Here is a 17,172-nt window from a genome sequence, read left to right as displayed (position 1 = left end):
CTTTCCTTGGCCCTTAACCATGTCATTGTATTCTGATGCTTTGCAGGTGTGGGAAAGATTCTGGTTTGGCTATGATGACTCATGCCTACAATCCCAGTACTCAAGAGATCCAAGGCGTGAGGATAGGAACAAGCTCAAGACCAGCATGGCATATATATATATATATATATATATATATATATATATATATATATATATATATATCAGGTTCCAGGTCAGCCAGGGCTATACAACAAGCAGGACCACTCTTGTTTTTTGAAACAGGGTCTCACTCTATGTAGTCCTGGCCTGGCACTGGCTCTGTAGATGAGGCTGGCCTTGAACTCACAGAGATCCACCTGCCTCAGCCTTCAGGGTGCTGGGAATAAAGGCGTGTGCCGTCGCCTCCACCACCACCACCACCACCACCGCCGCCGCTGCCTCCACCACCACCAGGCTAAGTAGGGTCAATCCAATCACATAGTTTCTGTAACTGGCTTCTCAGAGATGAGCAAGGGGAAGTCTTGAGCATGAATGTGATTCAACTAGCTGCAATGGCGTGGATGAGGGCATGAAAAGGTGAGAAAGAAGTGTAGAGTCTAAGAACAAAGACAAGGCCACGATGGGCAGCCTGTGGGCACAGGAATGGAACTCTGCAGCCCCAAGCAGCTGAATTCTGCTAGCACCCCATGTGAGCCTGTAAGTGGGTTCTCCCCCAAGAGCCTCTGGACAAGATCCCAGAGCTGCTGAACCTTTGCCTCCTGAGGACCCCACTGAGCTTACTTAGTCTTCTCCTCCACAGTCCTGTGAGAAGAGAGGTATTCCGTGGTGGAACATGCCCTCAATCCCACCACTAGGGGGGAGACAAGGAGGTCTCCTCAAGTTGGAGGTCAGCCTGGACTGATCACTAGTTCCAGTCTAGCCAGGAAAACATGGTAAGACTCCATTTCAAAAAGAAAAAAAATAGGCCTCCCTTCCACCCTGGCCTGGAAGGGTGATGTGGTTGGACCAACACCGGACTACGTCTGCCATTTTCAATTTTCAGAGTCTGTTGACTGTCATCTTGCTGCTTATGTGTATGTGTGCTTACATACACATCCGATCCTTGGCACCCAGCCTTCTGGACAGAAATAAAACTGGACTATTGGGAATATTTTGGAAGTGTGCCTGCATTGGTAAACACAAGAGTCCTTATGTTGCCGTATGCTGTACTGATGGCCTTCAGCATCCTCTTCACACAGTAGCTTTGGAAACTACCAGCTGTGATTGCCATCAGACTTTGTAAACAAGGACATGTCTCCAAATAATAGTAATAGGAAGAATGGTTAACCCTTTTATCTCTGAACATGGAATGAGATAAATTTCAAGATGCTGCTCTCTATTTTTATGCTATTGGACCAATGAACTGTACAAATAATTAAGATGTAACAATTTAATACCCAGGAATGTGATTGTAGCAGTCAACCTCAGTTTTGTCACTCCAGTATTACACTCAACAAATGTCATTCTGTTGTGTTGGGACTGCTTTTCCTAAGGCTCCTGAGGGCATGAAGTAGAACTCACAGTTGGCAGAAAAAAGAAAAGAAAAGAAAAAAATAACAGCAAAAAGAATTTTTAAAAATGTGTTTTGTGGGGCCTGGAGAGATGGCTCAGCATTTAAGCGCACTGGCTGTTCTTCCAGAGGTCCCAGGTTCAACTCCCAGCTCCCACAGGGTTGCTCACAACTGTCTGTAACTCCAGTTCCAAGGGATTTGACACCCTCAGACAGACAAATATGCAGGTAAAACACCAATGCGCATGGAATAAAAATAAAACAAATTTTTAGAAATGTGTATTGTGGGCTAGAGAGACAGTTCAGTGGCCCCTCTTCTAGAGGACCTGGGTGTGATCCCTAGTACCCACAAGGTAGCTCACAACCATCTGCAACTTTAGTCCCAGAGGATTGGGCACACACGGTGCGTAAGCACACAAACAGACAAAACACAACACCCATGCATGTAAAATAGATAAATAAATAATTCTTTAATGTATGTTGCCTAGTATGCCCTGTGTTCAACCCCAGCTAAATAAATAATAAATAAATAGTTTATTATTATTTAGGTGGACAGACAGGGTAGGCTGGTAATGTAGCCCAACTGATGGATTTGCTTGCCTAGCACGAACAAAGCCCTTGGTTCAATCCCCAGCACTGCACAAACTTAGCACAGTGGTATATCCCTGGGAGGCCAGCCTGGCCTAGAGTGAGTTTTAAGATAGTCAACGCTATACAGAGAAACCCTGTCTCGAAAAACAGAGCAAAAAATAATAATAAAAATACAATAAAAAGCTTGGGTGTCATTGGCAGAGCACCTGCCTAGCATTCAACCCCCAGCAACACATTACCCTACCGTGGAAGTATACCCTTGTAAGCCCAAGCCTCAGGAGACAGAGGCTCAGAAGCTTAAGGCAATCCTTGGCTACATAGAAAATTTGAAGCCAGCCTGGTATAGGTGAGACTCTGTCTTCAAAAGGAAGAACAGAGACTCCCCTAGGAGAAAGACCTACCCCACAGCATGGAGTGAGGACCCAGCTGTGGATCAGGAAACAGGAAGGGTGTTCAGCATTGGTGGAGGGCACTTGCAGGAGAGCCTTGAGACTGGCAGCTCTAGACCCACAGGAGGACCAGTCAGGGACTGAGAGCCTCAGCTTCCCGCAGGTCAGTGGGATAGGATAAGTTACAGAGCCAAGTAGTGTATTCAGTGATGTAATCATACCCGACACTTCCATGCAGTGGCTGGAGAAACAGGACCCCCGGGCTGTTAACCTGGGGCAGTGTACGAGGTTCCAAAGGGTGGGGTAGGGGAACTAGTGCGGTGCGAAGGGGAGCAGAAAGAGACGGTGCTGTGCGTGACACAGCAGGATTTCAGTCCTTCCTCCAGTGGGTTTCACGAGTGCTTTCACTCTTCTGAGCCTCCATTTCCAGACTTAGAGAGAGAAGACGAAAATATGACCTGCATTCCAAAGGACTACAGAGATGTAGTGAGCAGGTCACCACATCGCAGCACATAGCAAAATGTGTGTCTGAGATGCTGTCTGATTCCAGGAGCCTCATTTCTTTATTTTTTTTTGGGGGGGGGTTGGGGAGACGGCAGTTTCATGTATCCAAAGCTGGCCTCAAGCTCATTATGTATCTGAAGATAACCTTGAACTTCTGATTCTCCTGTCTCTATCTCCCCAGTGGATGGGACAGGTATTCTGGCACTTGGGAGTCATAGAATACCAAGTGTTAGACAGCTCAGATGGAAAGGTATCCTGGAGCTCAGGAGCCACAGAATACTGTTACACAGCTCACACGGAAAAGTATCCTGGAGCTTGGAAGCCAAGGAATACCACAGGCCGCAGTAATCAGAGCAACTTACAGTCCTGCTTCAGGGAAAGGCTTCCCAGTGTATCGGCTCTGCTCTGGCAGGGGAGGGTCTTCCAGCTGGGGATGTTCGCTCTGTGTAGCAGTTTTGCTCCTGCAGGAGAGGTGCAGAGTGTAACAGCTCTGCTCTGCAAAGGGAAGGTTTCCCCAGCTGAAGTGTTACAGCCCTGCTCGCTCTGGTCTGCTTTGTCTCTGCTCCCACAAAAGATCTTCACCCAAAGCTGGTCAAAGGAGTTTATTGGAAGGAAGCAGCTGGACCGGCCAAACTGAACATACACAGGGTTTATATAGGCATTCTTAGGGGAGAGGGGAAGTTTTTCCAGGGTAGGGATGGGTCAGATTTCAATGCTGAGCTCAGATTGGCTAGAGCTCCTACTCAAGGATTAGTTAGTTTTCTGCACAGGGTTAGGGTCAGATTTGGCTCTGGTTGCAGGGCCAAAGTGTGTTTCTTTGGCTCTGCTCAGGGTGTGTTTCTTGGGCTAGTCCTTTTTCCCTACACTCAGTGCTGGGATTACATGTATATTCCACCATGCCTGGTTACCACTGTACTGGGGATGGGATCCAGGGTTTCCTTCATGCTAGACAAACCTCACCCCTCTGTGCTGCACCCTCCTGTCCTTCCTTTGAGACTCTCCTACCGTCAGGCAGCAATCTTGAGGGCCTGTCACTGTCTGCACTTCAGTGCCAGCCAAGAGAGTTACAAAGAACAAACAAAGTGACCTTGTAAGGATGATGCTTCTGCAGCTTCTTGCTGACAGAGCACAACTCTGTGTCCAGAAACATGACTGCCACTGATGCTGGGCCACAGCAACGCAGGAGAAAAGCCAGATTGCGAGAGTGGGGAAGTCTGCTATCACCAATCAGTCTTGCTACCATTTTTCTTTTCCAATTCATATATAAGAGAGGTGTATGATAAAAGAAAAACAATACGTAAATAGGATTAAAAGAGCCTTTCAATCACTCCAAAACTGAGAGAAAGTTCTGAGAGGAAAAGATACCAGGAGACTGGGGCACGCACCGCTCAGTTAGCAAAGTGCTTGCTGAATGGCCCTGAGAACCTGAGTCACATTCCAAGAATCCTTGTTAAAAACAAAAACAAAATAACTAGCCATGGAGGCATGTACTTGTAATCCCAGGGCCAGGGAGGCAATCAGAAAAAGTCCTTTGATTGTCCAGCCTGGCCTAATCTGTAAACTTCAGGACAAAGAGAAACTTTGTCTCACTGATAGGCTCACTTTAGGCAGCTCACAACTCTCATGGCTCCAGATCCAGGGATCTAACACCGGCTTCTGACCTTTCCGAGGACCACACATATAGACATAATTTAAAAAATAACTCTTTAAAAAAACAGCAAGATGGGCTGGGCGCTGGTGGTGCACGCCTTTAATCCCAGCACTCAGGAGGCAGAGGCAGGCGGATCTCTGTGAGTTTGCAGCCAGCCTGGTCTACAGAGTGAGTTCCAGGACAGTCATGGCTACACAAAGAAACCCTGTCTTGAAATAAGCAAACAATTTAAATCCCAATTTAAAAAAAAAGTATAATATACCATGACTAAGCAAACTTTATTACTAGATTTTAAGACTAATTTGACAGAATAAAGGATGAAATCCCTACAGTCATTTCAACATGAGAAGAAAAGACAGTTCATAAAATATAATACTCATTCGAAATTTAAAACTTCTTTAAAAATTTGGGTTTGTTTGTTTGTTTGTTTTGAGACAGGGTTTCTCTGTGTAGCTTTGTAGACCAGGCTGGCCTCGGTCACGCCTGTCTCTGCCTCCCTAGTGCTGTACTAAAGGCATGCCCCACCACACACGTGGGATAGAAAGTCTGCAAAGTCTGTATTGCTGGTCAGAGGCCCACTCAGGCAGCCCCTGCCTCACAATTCTTTGCCTTCCTTTTAAGCACAAAACCCACATCCTGGTTGACACACTTTGGCAGCAAGAACAGCTGCAGCCTGTTACAGTTCCACTGCTTTATTTATTTATTTATTTATTTATTTATTTATTTATGTATTTTGATTTTTTGAGACAGGGTTTCTCTGTGGCTTTGGAGGCTGTCCTGGAACTAGCTCTTGTAGACCAGGCCGGCCTCGAACTCACAGAGATCCGCCTGCCTCTGCCTCCCAAGTGCTGGGATTAAAGGCGTGTGCCACCAATGCCCGAGTTCCACTGCTTTTTAAGATAGGCTTCTGAGTCAGTAGACTCCCTTTTCTGTCAGAAGCCGTGGAGTATGCAGTATTGAGTAGTCAGCTGAGCTTTGCCCTGTGTCTAGGGTTTCATGGCCAAAAACAGCCTCTCCCTCCCACGAGCATAGCTCAGACTGGCTGTAAAGAGAAAGGGCAGGAAGGGAGGCAGAGGTCAAGGGAGGAAAGTGTCCAAGCCGCCCTGCAACCTCCTTTCATACTGATATTTACGAGCCAGACCTGGTGGTCCACATCTTTAATCCCAGCACTTGGGAGGCAGTTGGATCTTTGTGAGTACAAGGCCAGCCTGGTCTACACGGTGAGTTCCAGCCAAAGCTACAGAGTGAGACTCTTGTCTTAAAGAAAAAAAAAGTTATTTATGTAGCTTTTGTGGTCCTACAAATCAAATAAGACCTCACAAATGCTAAGCAAGTTGTGTGCCACCGAGTTATAGACCCCAGTCCTTAAAATATTTCATTTTTATTTCAGGTCACCAAGATGGCTCATAGGGTGAGGTTTCTTTCTTTTGTTTTGTTTTGTTTTTTGAGACAGGGTTTCTCTGTATTGTTTTGGAGCCTGTCCTAGAACACGCTCTGGAGATCAGACTCGCTTTGAACTCACAGAGATCCACCTGCCTCTGCCTCCCAAGTGCTGGGATTAAAGGCATGTGCCACCAACGCCCTGCAGGGTGAAGGTTCTTGCAGAACAAACCTACTAACATGAGTTCCATTCCCAGGAACCCATGCAAATGTGGAAGGAGAGAACCAACTCCACAAAGTTGCCCTCTGACCTCCACATGGCATGCAGGCACCCACATGTATACACAAACACAGAAAATAAATATTATAGATGGTTGTGAGTCTACCATGGGTGCTGAAAACTAAGCCTAGTCCTCTTTAGGGACAGCAAGTACTCTTAATCACTCAGCCATCTCTCCAACCCCGGAATGTAAAATCCCTAACCAGTCAATACATTGTAGACACGCGATGTTGCTCTATAGATTTATTTCATTCTTTGTCATGGCTGCATTGCTTTCTACAGCATAGTATTTGATTTGCTTTGGGGGTTTTGCTTTTGTTTGTTTGTCTTTCGACACAGGGTTTCTCTGGATAGCCTTGCCTGTCCTAGAAGTCACTCTGTAGATCAGGCTGGCCTCTGCCTTGTGAGTTCCAGGAGTAAAGGTGTGTACCAACACCACCCGGCTAAAACTTTTTTTAAACATCATTTCAAAACTGTATTTGTCACTGCAAAGTGCAGACTACTGTTGAGTGGTCAGTGTCGTTGTTTCTTGCAGTTGGCTAGTTTTACCCTGTGCGCTTCAAGGTTCTCTGTCTGTAAAACTGAGCTGGTAGCCCCTGCCCCAGAGTGCCACGAGATGAGATGGTTTTGAATCTATAAAGCTGAGCGGGTGCCTTCTACATCGTACCTGCTTTTATCACTACACATGTCTTGACCACTTGTGTGAGCATTTCTTTCTGTTTGTTTGTTTTGGATTTTCCAAGACAGGGTTTCTCTGTATTGCTTTGGAGGCTGTCCTGGAACTAGCTCTTGTAGACCAGGCCAGTCTCGAACTCACAGAGATCTGCCTGCCTCTACCTCCCGAGTGCTGGGATTAAAGGTGTGCGCCACCACCGCCTGGCTTGTGTGAGCATTTCTATAAGAGAGTTTTCTAGAAACAGACAGTGCCATGAGATGGGCCTAGTAGTTCATGCCAGCTGATCTTAGCACTCGGGAAGCTGAGGCAGGGAGATTGCAAGTTCAGTTTGCCTGGGATATTACAGCTTGGCTATAGAGCTACACCCTGTATCAACAAACAACCAACCAAAAACCTGAAGGAAGGAAGGAAAGAAGGAAGGAAGGAAGGAAGGAAGCGAGGGAGGGAGGGAAAGGAAAGGAAAGGAAAGGGCCAAAATGCTTATCACCAGCTTCCACAGACACTGGTGACATCTGAGATGTCCCTTTGCCATATACTTGCGCTTCTTCCATTAGCTCCAGCCTTTTAAATACTTTTTTCAAACATTCATGGACTGGGGGTGTGGCTCAGTTGGTAGAGTGTTTGTCTAATGTGCACAAAGCCTTGAGTTCAATCCCCAGCCCTGTATAAACCAACCGTGGTAGCTAATCTGTAACCCCATCAGTGATAGGTGGAGAAAGAAAGATCACAAGTTCAAGGTTATCCTTGACTGTATAGTAAGTTTGAGGTCAGCCTGGGCCACAATTAAACATTCTTGATCCACAGTTAGAAGCAGCCTTGATTTTAAAATGAGTTTAACAGAGCTGCAGAAGTTTAAAGTTCATGGGCTTGTTGACCTCAAGATGCTGAGTCTGGAAATGAATCATCCAGGCATCCCAGCTGACTCCGAAGACAATATGACTACAGAGAACTCATCATGACTTCATTTGTAACAGGGACAGCCTGGAAAACAATACAGGACTGGTTAAATAATTCACTGCTTACCCACACAGTGTATTACTATATAGCCATTTAGGATAGAAAGAAGGCCCTCTCTGTACCCAGAACAATATTCAAGATGTAATTTTCAGTGAAAATCCAAAAGTGGAATTGCCAGCACCCAGACCCCTCCCTTCACCAAGCCAGAGACATGTGGTTCTTCACTCAGTAACATATCTGAAATGAAGATAGATTACCATCAAAGGCCTGCCGTAATTCAATTGGAATGGTTTTTCACTCTTAGTATATAAAATAACATCATGTTTTACAGTCTATAGCATCTGGAAATTTATGAAAGTCAATAGCATTTACCAAGTTCGAGGCATTGTCAAGTGATGTGCAGATATTACATATAGATTTTTTTATTACATCTATTTCGTTAGTACATGAGTGACTGTGTGTTTGTGCGTGTGCATTGGAGTGAGTACAAAAGAGTGCTCACCTGCTCAGGCACACAAACTAACGTGTGTAGATGAGGACCAACAGCCCACATGACTTGGTTCTCTCCTTCCACCATGTGAGCCTGGGAATCAAATTCAGGTCATTGGACTTGGCAGCAAGCACTTTTACTAAGTTAACTGGTAGCCCCACCACCACCACACACACATCTCAAAACCCTATGATGGTAGGCTGTCTACGTTCTATAGGTCAGTATCAGGGTCCATAAAAATAGCTTTGCTTCATCTTGCCTTAAGGTCAGAGAGTTCAAAACTATCCTTGCTCTTCCAAGGTTAAAGTCATAAGACGTAAAGGTCTAAAGCATGACTACTATAAGATATTTGGTTTTAGGTGTGGATGTCTTCTCTAAATAACAAGAGACTTGTTCTAGGGTATGGTTGTTACTCTTAACACTCAAGGCCAGATAATAAGAGATTTAGGCTAAGGCATGATTGCCAAATGTTTGGAGAATTAAGGAAGAAAATCTGTTTCTTCCTTGTATCATGATAAAGAAGTCTTTTGCCATTTCCCCGTTTTGGTTTGGGTATACTAGAATGTTGAAGAATAAACTTGGGTGTTCAGTACTCACTGGAATGTCCTTCTGACTCTAATCTGTGTCTTTTCCTTAGTATCTTTTTTTTGTTTGTTTGTTTGTTTTTCGAGAGGGGGTTTCTCTGCAGCTTTGGAGGCTGTCCTGGAACTAGCTCTTGTAGACCAGGCTGGTTTTGAACTCACAGAGATCCTCCTGCCTCTGCCTCCTGAGTGCTGGGATTAAAGGCGTGTGTCACCAACGCCTGGCTTTCCTTAGTATCTTTACCCACCATTTCTCAATCCACACTCCCCCTCTCAGGTATGTACTGGGCAAGTCTGACTCTGAAGCTTCACAAAGTAGGATTCCACAGATGGCCTTAACAGGTCAGGAAGTAAGATTGACTTAAGATACTCTCTGGATTTCCAGAGCTGATGTTCTTAAACTCAGGAGCCAAGACTACCAATGACAACGTCACATATAGAGGGCTCCCTAGTTGCAGGCCTGTAGTCAGTGCTTCCTGTATTAGCTCACTTAGTTCTCAATTAGCATAAAACAAGGGTGACAAAGATGTTTCTCCTGTATGTGCAAATGAGGAAACAAAGCACTGAGAGGTTCAGACACTGCCCACGGGTCAGGTGAGTCTTGACACCTCTATTAACCCAGTCTAGACAAACACTCACAGACGTGGCCAGAGATTTGTTTCCAAGGTGATTCTATATTGTATCAAGTTAATAATCAATGTGAGCCATCACACTGGAAGTCCTGGGTTCTGTCCCCAGCACCACATAAACAGGGAATGATATTGAGTTGTAGTGGGGTATTTGATTCCACTGTGAAGCCCAAGTTTGCTTTTGTGTAATTAAATAAAATTAACCTTGACTCAGAGAGACTGAGTTAGCAACTAGTTGACAGGAAGTAATCATAGAACAACAGAGGGCATCTGGTAGAGATGGAAAGACACACAGTAAGTAGCATGGAGGAACCACATGTAGCCCAGATTTTTTGTTTTTTGTTTTTTTGTTTTGTTTTTGTTTTTTTGCTTGGTTGCCTTTTTTTAGTTGGGTTGAAGTGGAAGGATGCTCTCTTCCAGGGACACCAGAAAGGAGAGAGAGCTAGCTAGTTGCTACTCAAACTCTCTGAGCTCGAAGAAGGTTTTCACTCTAGCCTTTGAATCTTAGGCCTCATTTATAAATAGAACAATAGAGATTTAGTTAAAGCTGCCTTTAGTGGCAGCAATAGAGTCATGGGTGTGGGTCCAGGAGACCTAATTCCACCAGGCTGAGGCCTCAGTGTCCTAGCCATTGTCATAGAAGCAGGCCTGTAACTTTCGAGTCACAATTGCTGACTGGAGCAGCAGTAGTTTAAGCACAAAACCACTGTATGGAAGGTAGGGCAACAGCGAATGCCTGTACCCAAAGCACTAGCAAAGTGGAGGCAAGAAAACTAGGAGTTCAAAGCCATCCTCAGGCACATAGCAAGCCCAGCTGGGCTACATGAGACCCCTCTCAAACCAATAACAATAATGATAGTTTGTTTTTATAAAATGGAATTTTGGAAGGAATAAAAAGAAACTGATACATGTGTATTGCTTGAAGGGTAGTATGGGACTAGGAATAGAGTGGATAGGGTATAAAATAGGAGGGAAACACTTTATTCTGCCCTCCTTTTATGACATTTGATTTGGGGTTGGTGTGAATGCGTTACCTATTTAAAACTAAGTCAAACAAGAATTTTAACTTTGCTTCAAATGGACAAGCCACTGTTGGAAGAGAAGCCCTCCCAGAGTCAATGAGGCTCCTGTAGCCCCTCCCAGAGTCAATGAGGCTCCTGTAGCCCCTCCCAGAGTCAATGAGGCTCCTGTAGCCCCTCCCAGAGTCAATGAGGCTCCTGTAGCCCCTCCCAGAGTCAATGAGGCTCCTGTAACTATTTGTTGTTTTGATATTCCGACATTTATCTTTTAAGCCTCTGACAGATTTCATCTTGTTATTTTGAAGTATCAAGGGACAACAGATGAATGCCTCCCTTAAGCCTGACCACACATGCCATGATTTCAAGGCTCCAATCCCAAGGCATTGCCTCACACGTGGGTCCCCCAAATCAAGCTAACAGAAGGGCAGCACCATAGCTAACCAGCAAGGAAATCCGCTCTCCTCAGAGGGTGGCAGCGTGGGTGCCAGCTGTGTTGGCATGGGGATTTGTCTTTTAAGTCCTTTATCTCCCCACAGGTTCAATGGCGTTGGCTCTCTGACATTCTCTTCCTTGTGATTCACAGAGTCTGAGTTGCTTAAATATTGGGATTCAAAACAGCACCTCTCCCACAAGTTTTAAAGGTGTGTGTGTGTGTGTGTGTGTGTGTGCTGTGCAAGCATGGGCACAAGGTCAAAGGAAACTGCAGAATATATTCTGTCCTTTCACCTTTATTAATTTATTTCTTTTTCTTTTTCTTTTTTTTTTTTCGAGACACAGTTTCTCTGTATTGTTTTGGAAGCTGTCCTGGAACTCACTTTGTAGACCAGGCTGGCCTCGAACTCACAGAGATCCGCCTGCCTCTGCCTCCCCAGTACTGGGATTAAAGGTGTGGGCCACCAACGCCCGGCTGTCCTTTCACCTTTATGTTGCTCTAGGGATCAAACTCAGGCTTAGTTTATAGGGGATCAAACTCCTTTTCCCACTAAGCCATCCCAGCAGGCTTTTGGTGGCTGTGGTGAGAGAACTGGCTCTCGAGTAGCCCAGGCTGCCTCCAACTCCCAAAGGCTGGGATTACAAGAATGCACCACCATGCCCAGTTTATTCTTGCTGCTGATGAAATCATGGCTTCCTCTGTGCCAGGCAAGCAAGCACTCTGCCATTTGAGCTCTAGCTCCACCCCCCCTCCACCCCCTCCAAATGCCATCAGAAAGGGTTGGAGTTTGGGCTGCCTGTGCCTGTACTTATTTTATTCCAGCTATGGCATCAGGTAAATGTAGGAATGCGAAATCTCTTTCAGTTTCCAGAAAAAGATTACAAAATGTCCATTTTCAATAAGTGTTTGCCTTACAAAGATTCTTTGTTATCACTCCCCCCAAAGGACATGATGTGCCTTCCAGTTCTATTCAATGTTATAAGAGTTGGGAGATCAGCATGCCGGCCTGATGCATCATGGGAGTGTGTGTGTGTGTGTGTGTGTGTGTGTGTGTGTGTGCGCGCGCGTGCGCGCTCACGCGCGTGTGTGCATGATCAGCCTTCTAATAAAGATGCTGTTGGGAGCTGCTTCAGTACGAGCAGCAGATGTCTGGAGTCTATCTCTGGCTAAAGATATACAAAGGCTTGCACCATCAGCAGTCATCAGAGATCAGAGCTCACTGTGCTGCCAGGACTCAGAGCTCGAAGGAAACAGATCCCAGAGCCATTAGGTGATCCATGCTAGTGACGAGGATGAGGTCAGTAGAGAGCCCAGTGTGCAGGATGTCCTGGCTTCCAACCCTAGCACTATATAAACTAGGCATAGTAGGTGGCACACTCTTGTAAATCCTAGCTTTTGGGTGGTAGAAGCCAGAGGATCAGGATTCCAATCATCCTTGGTGACATAGTGAGTTCAAGGTCAGCCTAGGCAACATGAGACCCTGTTGCAAAAAAAAAAAAAAAAAAAAAAAGAGGCCCAAGCTAATGTCATATAGGGTTTTTGTTGCTGTTTGGTTGTTTTCAGATTTACTTATTTTAGCTAGGTGGAGATGTTGCACAGCACTCAGAAGGCAGAGGCAGGTAGATATTTGTGAGTTTGAACCAGCCTGGTTTGGGCAAGTTCCAGGACAGCTAGGACTCTTACACAGATAAACCAGTCTCAAAAAGCAGCCCCCTCACCCCATGGGGGAAGTCCTTCTGTATATATGTTTGTCTGATTGGTTGATAAATAAAGCACTGTTGGCCAATAGGGAAGCAAAATAGGTGGGACTAGAAGTCAAGGAGGATTCTGGGAAATGTAGTCAGGAGTGGAGAGTTGCCATGTGATCCCTGGAGGAGAGGGTGCAAGTCTGGCATCCTTGGTAATGTAAGACCTTGTAAAAATGTATATTGGTAATTATGGGTTAATAATTAAGTCAGAGCTAGCCATTAGAAACCATAACAAATGGCCAACAGCTTCATAATTAGTGTAGCGCCCTGCGTGTTCATTTGGGACTGATGCCGCCCAGGAACCAGGCTGGAGGGAAGAATACATGGTACCCCCCCTCGCCCTGCAATTTTTTATTATTATTTTGGGCCAGACATGGTGATGAATTCCATCACTTGGAAGGCAGAGGCAGGATGATCTCTGTGAGTTCAAGGCCAGACTGGTCTACATTGAGAGCTCTAGGCCAGTCAGGACTACATAGTGAGACCCTGTTTTGAATAAAACAAAACACTAGCTTATTATTGTTTTCTGTGTAAAGTGTTTTGTCTACATGTACATATGTCACTGCTTGCCTTCCTGGTACTCCTGAAAGCCAGAGGAGGGTAAAAGAGTTGCAAATGGTTATCATCCTGTGGGTGATAAGAGCTGAACCAGGACCTTCTGGAAGGGCAACAAGTGCTCTTAACCACTGAAACATCTTTCCAGTCCCACTAAAGTCACATTTTTATTTTTTTTATTTATTTTTATTTTATTTTTTGGTTTTTCGAGACAGGGTTTCTCTGTGGCTTTGGAGGCTGTCCTGGAACTCACTTTGTAGTCCAGGCTAGCCTCGAACTCACAGAGATCCGCCTGCCTCTGCCTCCCAAGTGCTGGGATTAAAGGCATGCGCCACCAATGCCCGGCAAGTCACACTTTTAAATACCTGATTAAGTTATACAATGAAGAGATACCCAAGTAGGCTCACAAAAAATTATATATTTTAAATACCTGTATTTTATTGGATTTTATTTCATTTCATAGAAAAATCTCATATATCCAAGTCTGTATGAAACTACAGATGACTAAAATAGGCCCTTTTAGTAAAAAAATGAAGTTAAAAATAATTCATTTTGTGGCTGCAGGTGCCACTACACTGAACAAACATGCTATGGAGCTGGGCAGTGGTGGCGCTCACCCTTAATCCCAGTCCTCAGGAGCCAGAGGCAGGAGGATCTCTACAAAGTGAGTTTCAGGACAGCCAGGGCTACACAGAGAAACCGTGTCAAAAAAAAAATGTGATGAAGAGGTGGGCAACAGAAAACAGAGAGGCAGAACTGGACGTGTGATGGCAGTGACAGCTGTGAGAGAGGACTGAGGTCTACAGCAGAACAAGCCCTTGCCCAGCAGGGTTGGCGGATGATACGCAGCAGCCCGTAGTTTACACAGATGCAGACTTAAGCCCCGCCCCGCAAGCTGCCCACTGCGGGATTGCTCAGCTCCAGGCAACAATGGAGGACAGAGATGAAGCACATTTCGCCTTCTGGATTGGACCTCCTTGAAGGATCCCTGTCGCCTATGATGTCACAGGGGCCATGTTGGTGGCCATGGTCATACCCAGGTCATGATGAAACCCGAGTCCAAGACTGCAAATTCGTGCTGCTGACCGAAGCTATGTAGATGACTGTGGGTCATATCGATATGGGTGGCTAGTGCTGCCACCTGAGGCCATGTCCAGAGTGTGGGTTGCCTCTGAGGGCCTTGCCTGGGTCCTACTGAAGCTGGGGGCAATGTTTATGAACTGTGCTGTGTGCCAGAAACCATGTGGAAAACCAGGATCTGTACTCCCTCTGACTGTAAGGCGCTGACGCCCAGCTGAAGAGAACTCTTAAAAAGTGTGATAAGGTCGGGTGGTGGTGGTGCACGCCTTTAATCCCAGCACTCAGGAGGCAGGGGCAGGTGGATCTCTGTGAGTTCGAGACCAGCCTGGTCTACAGAGTGAGTTCCAGGACAGCCTCCAAAACCACAGAGAAACCCTGTCTCGAAAAACCAAAAAAAAAAAGAAAAAAAAAAAGAAAAAAGTGTGAAGTGTAGCTCTCCACAACTGACAGTTTCTGTTGCAGCAGAGGTAGGGGAAGGTCTCAATCCTATTTAAGGGAGTGTATAGATTACACACATTGAACTTTCTTTTTCTTTATCTTTTTCTTTTGGTTTTTTGTTTGTTTGTTTGTTTTGGTTTTTCAAGACAGGGTTTTTCTGTGTAGCCCTGGCTGCCCTGGAGCTCACTCTGTAGATCAGACTGGCCTCAAAAATGACTGCTTCTGCCTCCTAAGTGCTGGGATTACTGCCTAGCTTTTTTTTTTTTACTTTTCTATTTTTTAAAAGTTTTTTGGGGGGTCACAAAGGTGGGGATGGACTCAGAAAGACTGGGAAGTGAGGGATGGGGTATATGATGTAGAATCCCCAACAAATCAATAAAAACATCATTATATTAAATAAAATAAACACATCCATTTTATTTTTGCTAACCTGAGATAATGACAGAATTCATAAACATTCACCCACAGTGCAATAGTTATACATTCCTAACATGAAAATCACATTATCTACAATTACTTCAAAATCAAAGTGAACTTAAAGGTAGGCAATAAACTGAGAGAAACATATATAACCAACACATGAGGCATGGGATTAATACACTTACCTCACAAAGAGCTCCCACAAGCTTTACATAAACACCAAACCCCCTCCCAAATGAGGGAAGGGATAGGGAGATTATTTAAGGAGAAATATGGGTTTTTATCATATGGCTCCATATATTAAAGGTCCTGGTTTCAATTCCCAGCTTCACACTACACATAAACACACACCACTAATAACAACTCAAAATTTTTTTAAAAATTAACTTTTAGGGGTCCTGGAGAGATGGATCAATGGTTAAGAGCACTTGCTGTTTTTGGAGAAGACCTGGGTTCAGTTCTCAGCACCCACATCAAGGGCTCATAACCAAGTAACTCCAGTTGGGGGGGGGATGTAGCAGGTCTGGCCTCCTCGGGTACCTGTACATACATGTGAGGTGGGCGCGCGCGCGCACACACACACACACACACACACACACACACTAAAAAGGAGGGACAATAAACTTTACCGTTTATTTTCAAGCAAAATCCTCGCACAAAGTGGAACAGAGAATCCTAACCAGGTCACCAGCTGCTATGCTGCTGCTGCTGCTGCTGTTGCTCCTGCTTCCTTGTTCCAAACCAACCAGGACTGGCTCCATAGCTACTGAGAAACCCTGTCTACACAAACAAAACCAAAACAACAGCAGCAACAACAACAGCAACAACAAAAAGGCTGTGTGTCCCTCATCCTGTCACGTCCAGCCCCATGAAAACTATGCCCCTTGGACCAAAACGCTACTCTCCGTTGGCTAGTAGACCAGCGGCAGAAATTCCATACCATTTCCCTGATAGGGAATGTCCTTCTGTGATTATATGTTTCTCTTATTGGTTGCTGAAGAAAACACTGTTTGGCCAGAGAGGCAGGAAAATAATTAGGGCTAGGAGACAAGGAGATTTCTGGGAAAGGTAAGTTGGGAGACCCTGCCAAAAAACAGACAAGTAGCCTGCAAAGGACAAACAGGTCCAGACATTCTCTGGTAAGCCAAGACCACATGGAAATACATAGATTTATAGAAATGGATTTATAATTAAGACAAAGCTAGCCAATAAGAAGCCCTAGGCATCGGCCAACAGTTTAATAATTAATATAGTGTCTGTGTGTTTATTTGGGGCTCAAGGGCAGCAGGACCTGGCGGACAAGAAAACTACAGCAACATTTCCCCCTTTCTGTCTAATGAAGAAGGAAAGGCTCTACCTCTAACATAATCAGACTATATAATAAGGTATTGTCCAGACAGATAGGAAAAGTCATAACCTTAAAAAAATTAAACTACATACAAGAACAATTATCAAGATACATTCCAAACATCCAATCTGTAAGTAATTGGCAAAATTATAGTGATTACTCTAATAGCTGTCCTCTCCTGAAGAGTTCAAAGTTTTGCCAGATGGTGGTGGCACATACCTTTAATCCTAGCACTTGGGAGGCCAAGGCAAGTGGATCTCAGTGAGTTTGAGGGCAGCCTGGTCTACAAAGTGAGTTCTAGGACAGTCAGAGCTGCTATACAGAGAAACCCTGTCTCAAAAACACCAAAGAAAGAAAGAAAGAAAGAAAGAAAGAAAGAAAGAAAGAAAGAAAGAAAGAAAGAAAAAGAATTCAAAGTTTTGTCCATAATATGTCTTTTGCCAAGATAAGGGAGAACTGTCACTGTGTCTGC

At 44.9% G+C, this 17,172-nt stretch overlaps 1 long non-coding RNA gene and 1 pseudogene across 1 annotated transcript; one reads left to right on the top strand and one right to left on the bottom strand.

Annotated features, from left to right (window-relative positions):
- Positions 1 to 385: 385 nt before the first annotated feature.
- LOC110341932 lies at positions 386 to 1,484 on the top strand (annotated as a pseudogene).
- A 5,070-nt stretch (positions 1,485 to 6,554) lies between these two features.
- Positions 6,555 to 16,085, bottom strand: LOC121137565. Its single transcript, XR_005874853.1, has 3 exons — positions 15,982 to 16,085; positions 8,462 to 8,542; positions 6,555 to 7,983 (listed from the first exon to the last, which is right to left on the bottom strand). It is a non-coding gene; the product is annotated as an uncharacterized LOC121137565 (long non-coding RNA).
- Positions 16,086 to 17,172: the final 1,087 nt, after the last annotated feature.

The sequence above is a fragment of the Mesocricetus auratus genome, unplaced genomic scaffold (genome assembly GCF_017639785.1).
Source record: "Mesocricetus auratus isolate SY011 unplaced genomic scaffold, BCM_Maur_2.0 Super-Scaffold_100691, whole genome shotgun sequence".
Taxonomy (NCBI): Eukaryota; Metazoa; Chordata; class Mammalia; order Rodentia; family Cricetidae; genus Mesocricetus; species Mesocricetus auratus.
Note: the sequence above shows the minus strand (reverse complement) of the source record. Positions and strands in the feature narration are given on the sequence as shown.